A 5,766-nucleotide genomic window follows, 5' to 3' on the forward strand; every position below is an offset into this window, starting at 1 on the left:
ATAAATGAAATTTTTTCGCACCTGTAACTACAAAATAAAATAATTAAGATTCATATTCACAATATCTCATAACATCGTAAGTAAAAGTAACGAAATTGAATAAAAACATAGTAATCATAACAAATGTCAATAAATCATCCAATAGAATAATGTTCATAACATAAATGAAATAGTTCTAGACACATAAAAAAATGAAAAACTATTCGTGCCTCTTCACATTGTCCTCTTGCTCAACGTCGTCGATCATAGGTCGATTGCCACAACGATGTGTTAGATGCTTTAGCTATGTATGGTTGCCTAGAGCCTCTGGACACTATCCTTCCTTGTTTCCTCAATCTCTTTCACCCTGAATTCCAGCTAACATACAATATCATCATTGTTCTACAACTCCTCAGTTAATGCAACCACAAACTTGAAGTTTTCGTCATCAATCGTTGATTATCTCCAGCCAGAACTAGAGTTTTGTGCATCATATATAAATTTATGTGCTCTAAAGCCATAGATCATCCCCTTCTTCTTCTTCTAGTAGTTTCCTTCCAAATCTCAAAGTCAAAATGATCACTAAAGCTACTATCATTTATTGGGCTCCGACTCCAAGACTCTTTTAGGCACTAATAATTGTCCTACAAAAAATAATTAGTATCGATATATGATTTTAGATAAATTATAAAAATAAACCAAAACTTATTAAACTTATGTGAATATGGTGAGATATGCCATCTACCCATTGGTCGTCCGCCCGATGCTGATGTGTACGTGTGTGGAACTGAACGACAGTGGACTCTAGGCTTAGCTCCAATTTCTGTTAACATATGTAAAGGTTATGAAATAAATAGTTATACTAATCAATTCAATATAAGGCATACATCTTAATTGCCTCATCATGTTCTTGGTATGGGAAATTGAGCCACCAATGTGTAAGAAGACACCTATGACCCCACACTATGATGCCCACTTCTACTGGGTCATCTCCCTTGTCCTATCATACACATGACATGACCACGCTCTCGTCAGCTCAGCCCAAACATCCTCGCCTATCAAGATAGAACTCTTCCACTTCTTCTAGATAGTGGTGAACATATCTTTCAAGTTGCGTTGGCCTCAATTTATGAAGTTCCTCAAGATTTTTTGATGATGCTGAGCATCCCACTAGAAGTCTTGCAGAATAATTAACAAATAATATTATTTATTACAAAAAATAACTTAGATTTATAAATGTAATTAAAATTATTTAACTTTACCTGGAACTTCCTGAACCAAGTATCCCAAACCTCAATCGGGATTATCAACTACGATAGATATGGAGCATTGCAACTACCTTTAATGATCTTCGTTATCCCTTAAATGAGCTGCATGGATGGATAAAATTTAGAAAAGAGTGATTTTATATAAATAATATACTAAAAAACTAATTTTGATTATTACAGTTAAATTTACTTATGAATCTTTAGTCGACTCGATGTACATTCATCATGAGATGTCCATAGCATGCTCAGCAGGGGTGGAGGAGCCCGCATCGAATGATGATGGATATGACAGTGTGCTAGGAGCTGTAAACTAGGGATGGTATATGTAAGTATGTAACCATGTGTATGTGAGGTGGAGCAATGGACATGATGGGCATTGGTGTGGCAGTTGAAGTGGAGACCATCAAAGTGGTGCTCATCTCTATGGCGCGTCGTGAAGCACCAAGCTTCTTTCTCTGGTACAAGTTGTAGATAATTGATCTACGAGGTCCCTGGTCCTCACTGCCACCTATGTAATAAGAAAAAGTAAAATGATTAAAATAGTTTTACATCGGAAATAACAAAAGTAAAGCAGAAAACAATTAAAATAAAGCATAAAACCACTGAACTAAAGCAGGAAACAACTGGACCAAAGTATAAAATAAAGTGATGTAAAAGCGAGAAGATATTGAAGTAAATAAAAAACAAATAAAAGTAAAAGTAGAAACTCATAGAAGTAACAATAGGCTATGAAACAATTAAAGTAAGAAACACCAATATAAATAGTGTGAAAGATAAAACTTCAAGTATCAATATAATTCTGATTCCTCCGTGTCACAATCAAACTCATCCATATCACGATTAACTTCTTTGTATGCACTAATAGCATCTATTAATATTTTCCCTTCCTCAATAATATTAAGAGGAATATGAAAATTTAACACATTGTACTCTAAGAGTAGTTTCACAGTAGTTTGCATCTGAATAGTCGCTCTAGGCCTAATTTTGATGATCACAACTCACTTAAGTTTGCCTCTTGCTTTACCAATGTGTCTAATAGTATACCTAACATGTTAGACTCACTAGAATGAATAGATCAAATTGGCCATAATTTTTATTCATTTTAACTTCAGTTATGTCAAGATTTTATTATTCTTGTTCCTCTGTTATGAACATGATCAAATTAGTTGTAATTTAACATAAAGATATTGTATTCAATAGTGCCTGGGTAATACAAGTGCATTACTTCTTACAAAATCTTTCTGTCTCACTATCAGAATGGATATTTCCCTTAACCTATAAATCAGAATCATACATCTTCTTTTCCTTGGACCAAAAACTTGTGTAATCACAATATGATTAGGCTCCAAAGCGAGATCTATTATACCTTGATCCATAACTCCATTGCTCCTATTATGAACTTATTACAAAAATTAACATATTTGTGTACTTTGAGCATTTAACTTACCTACTATAGATTGTAGAGTTAATTGAACATATAATTTGAACCGTATTGAGAATTTTTCTTTAATTTTCTTACTGACACTATTCTCATCCTTAATATTTAAGGTGCTAACAAATAACCTGGTCACATAATTAAATTGAATTAATCATGTCAATATAATATTTTTAGTGCTAACTCCAACAACTATAAGTAATACACATCTTATTCAAGAAATGGTTAACCTTCATGGCAATTCAAAAGAACATTTAAAGTCAATGCTTGAAGCTCCTTATAATTGAGGTATCGAGAATTACATCCCACTAATGCTTCTGATTTACAAAATACAGAAATCAGAGGCTATGAAAACTTCTCAACTACAGTTTGGCCTAGAAGTGTAGGTGAGTTAAGCTGACTCGAATTCGACTCTTTAACATGCTCATGAGTCGAGCTTGTCAAGCCATGAGTCTGAATTTAATCTTATAACCGAGCTTGTTCAATATATGAGCTTGTGTTTGAGTTTGGCACAACTCAACTCCTTAGCTTGATGAGCAACTCGATTAAATTGCATAATCTGGCTACCCCTAATCACTAAGAGAGTCGCGTGGCCAAAACCCGGTCGTCCATTTTGCGTAGGAGTCCTGATGGAGGCAATTTTGAGGTTCTAATTTACACCTATATGCCATTGAAACCATGTGATTCTATTCCCAATTCCATAAGGCCATGACTCCCACTCCCGTTCCCCTTCACACAAGCAAGCCGAAAATGTATCATCACCTCCACTATAACAACTAGCACTCATTAACCATCAATCTAGCAGCACTCTACACTCCTATACTTTCGTCACACACCTCCAATCCTATCGGCGAACTAACAGTTGGCCTGAAAGTCATCATCTCTCAGCATTTCTGTTGGAGAAGTTCCAATGATTCTCCCTACAAGCACACTAAATATTCTCATCGACATTTGTCACTGTGTAGAAGGGCACCCTGCTCGAGGCATCTATTGCTTCAGGGTTATGCAAATTAGTCTCTTGTCTCTAATATCATACACTTTCTCTCATATTCTGCCACAAACCTGTCATCTCAATCCATAATCATTTTATTTTTGTGATTTTCAAAAGTTAACTTTACTCTTACATTCTTCATGTATAGTTCTTTCCATTTGCTTTATTTAAACCAAGATTATAATATGAGCTAAGCTCGAGCTCAAGCCTACATTTTTTTTATTGAGTCGAGCTAGAGCTAGAGCTCGAGTTCGACACTGTCATATATTAAATGAGCCGGGTTCCTTTAACCCCTAACTCAACTCATTTGCATTGCTAGTTTGGTCTATTGATTGTTGCTGCTTACAATAGTTTGAACAGAAAGTAGTTATCTCATGCAACAAGTATGCCTCACATATTGCGTCTTTAGGCCGTGCTTTTTTTTTTTTAATTTTTTTAATTTTATTAAAAATCTATAATATAAATAATTATTTAGTACAATATAATAATGCCTTCTTTGTATATTATTTAATGAGACATTTGAAAGACATGTCTCTCAAATAAAAGCATCCACTGGTATTGTAGTGGACCCGTAAGTATAGTCTTGTAAGATAGATGTATGAGTGGATGCTTGGTCGAGTTAAAAAAACAAAGAAAAGATATAAGCTTAAGTTTGTATGATATTACTGGAAGTGCTGTAAGTACTACAAAAAAAATGACTGTCTGATTTTTCTTGTCAAATATCTTTATTGCGCCCAAGTCGATACAATAGCACAAGTTGGATTCATACCAAGTCGGAAACATCAGAGACTATAGTCATTCATAAATTGTTCTTCGTTTCTCCAAAGTTAGACAATACTCAGCTTAATTTAGTCACCCATAACCGTCTCTTGAAGTTCTAGCTCCCTTCTCTTGCAATACTTTTTCAAGTCCAATTTTAATTTAACATTATCCTTAGTTTTGCCATTAACATTAAACAAAGTGTTGAAGATATTACCCAAGAAATTTTTCTCAATATGCATGATATCAAGATTATATCTAATCATATTGGTCATCTAGTACGACATATTTTAGAAAACACTCTGGTTTATTCAATTATAAACAATACTAAAATTAGAAAGATGATGTGAAGATAATTCTGGAGAATCAATAATTTTTGAAATTGTACTAATCATATGTCAAAAATCTCCCCTAATTATCCTTGACGAAGGCCTTGATTTTTCAACTCTCCTTTCTAAGAATGCATCTTTATTTGTTTTGAATGGATGATCAAATATAGGTAGGAATATTTGATGACAATTGAACAATAGATTTTTTTCATCATACTTTAAAGTAAATTTCACAGATAAGTCCATTGCATCAGCTTCATAATACAACAAGCAGCTATTAGTACAACAATTCATCTTCTCTTCCTAACTTCAACACCAATTTTTTTCATTCCATATAAGTCCCCTAGTATTTAAATTTTCATTGGGTTTTGCCTCCTTCAATAATCATGTAATTTGGTTAAAATATTCTCTAGGAATATTATAATTTGATTCAATATTAAACATCATAAGTGCCACAGTTAACTAAGAGTGTGTTGCGTAATTCTCTCATAATGGTCGTTGTGTGCAATCAATAATTCCTACAATTTCTAGCTTTAGTATCTGGTGGCTCATCCTCAGCCACTTGCTTAACAAGGTAAGCAGTGGCTGCATTAAATAACATTTCTTCAAATCTAGTCGGATTATATTCACTTGAAAATGCAGAGTTTGATGAAGAACCAACCTGGTCATATTCAAAATATGATTCGTACTCTCCATGTTTAGTCCAGTGATTAGGTTGAAATCCTCTATCATATAAATCTAATCTAATTGGATATTTGGTTTGTGTGCTTTGAATATAGGCATTGAAACTTACCATCTAAAAGATAAGTATGAAATTGTGATGCCACTAAACTAAAATATTTAACATTCTTTAAGAGCTCATTAGTGAGTTATTTTCTTCCTAAATGCATTCTATTGTATATCCATGATTTTTAATTTTGGATATCCATTGAATCCCTATAGATTTAAGAACAAAGACATTCAACACATCAAATAAATAAATAAATATATATATATATATATATA

The sequence above is a fragment of the Phalaenopsis equestris genome, unplaced genomic scaffold (assembly GCF_001263595.1).
Source record: "Phalaenopsis equestris unplaced genomic scaffold, ASM126359v1 Scaffold000250, whole genome shotgun sequence".
NCBI lineage: Eukaryota > Viridiplantae > Streptophyta > Magnoliopsida > Asparagales > Orchidaceae > Phalaenopsis > Phalaenopsis equestris.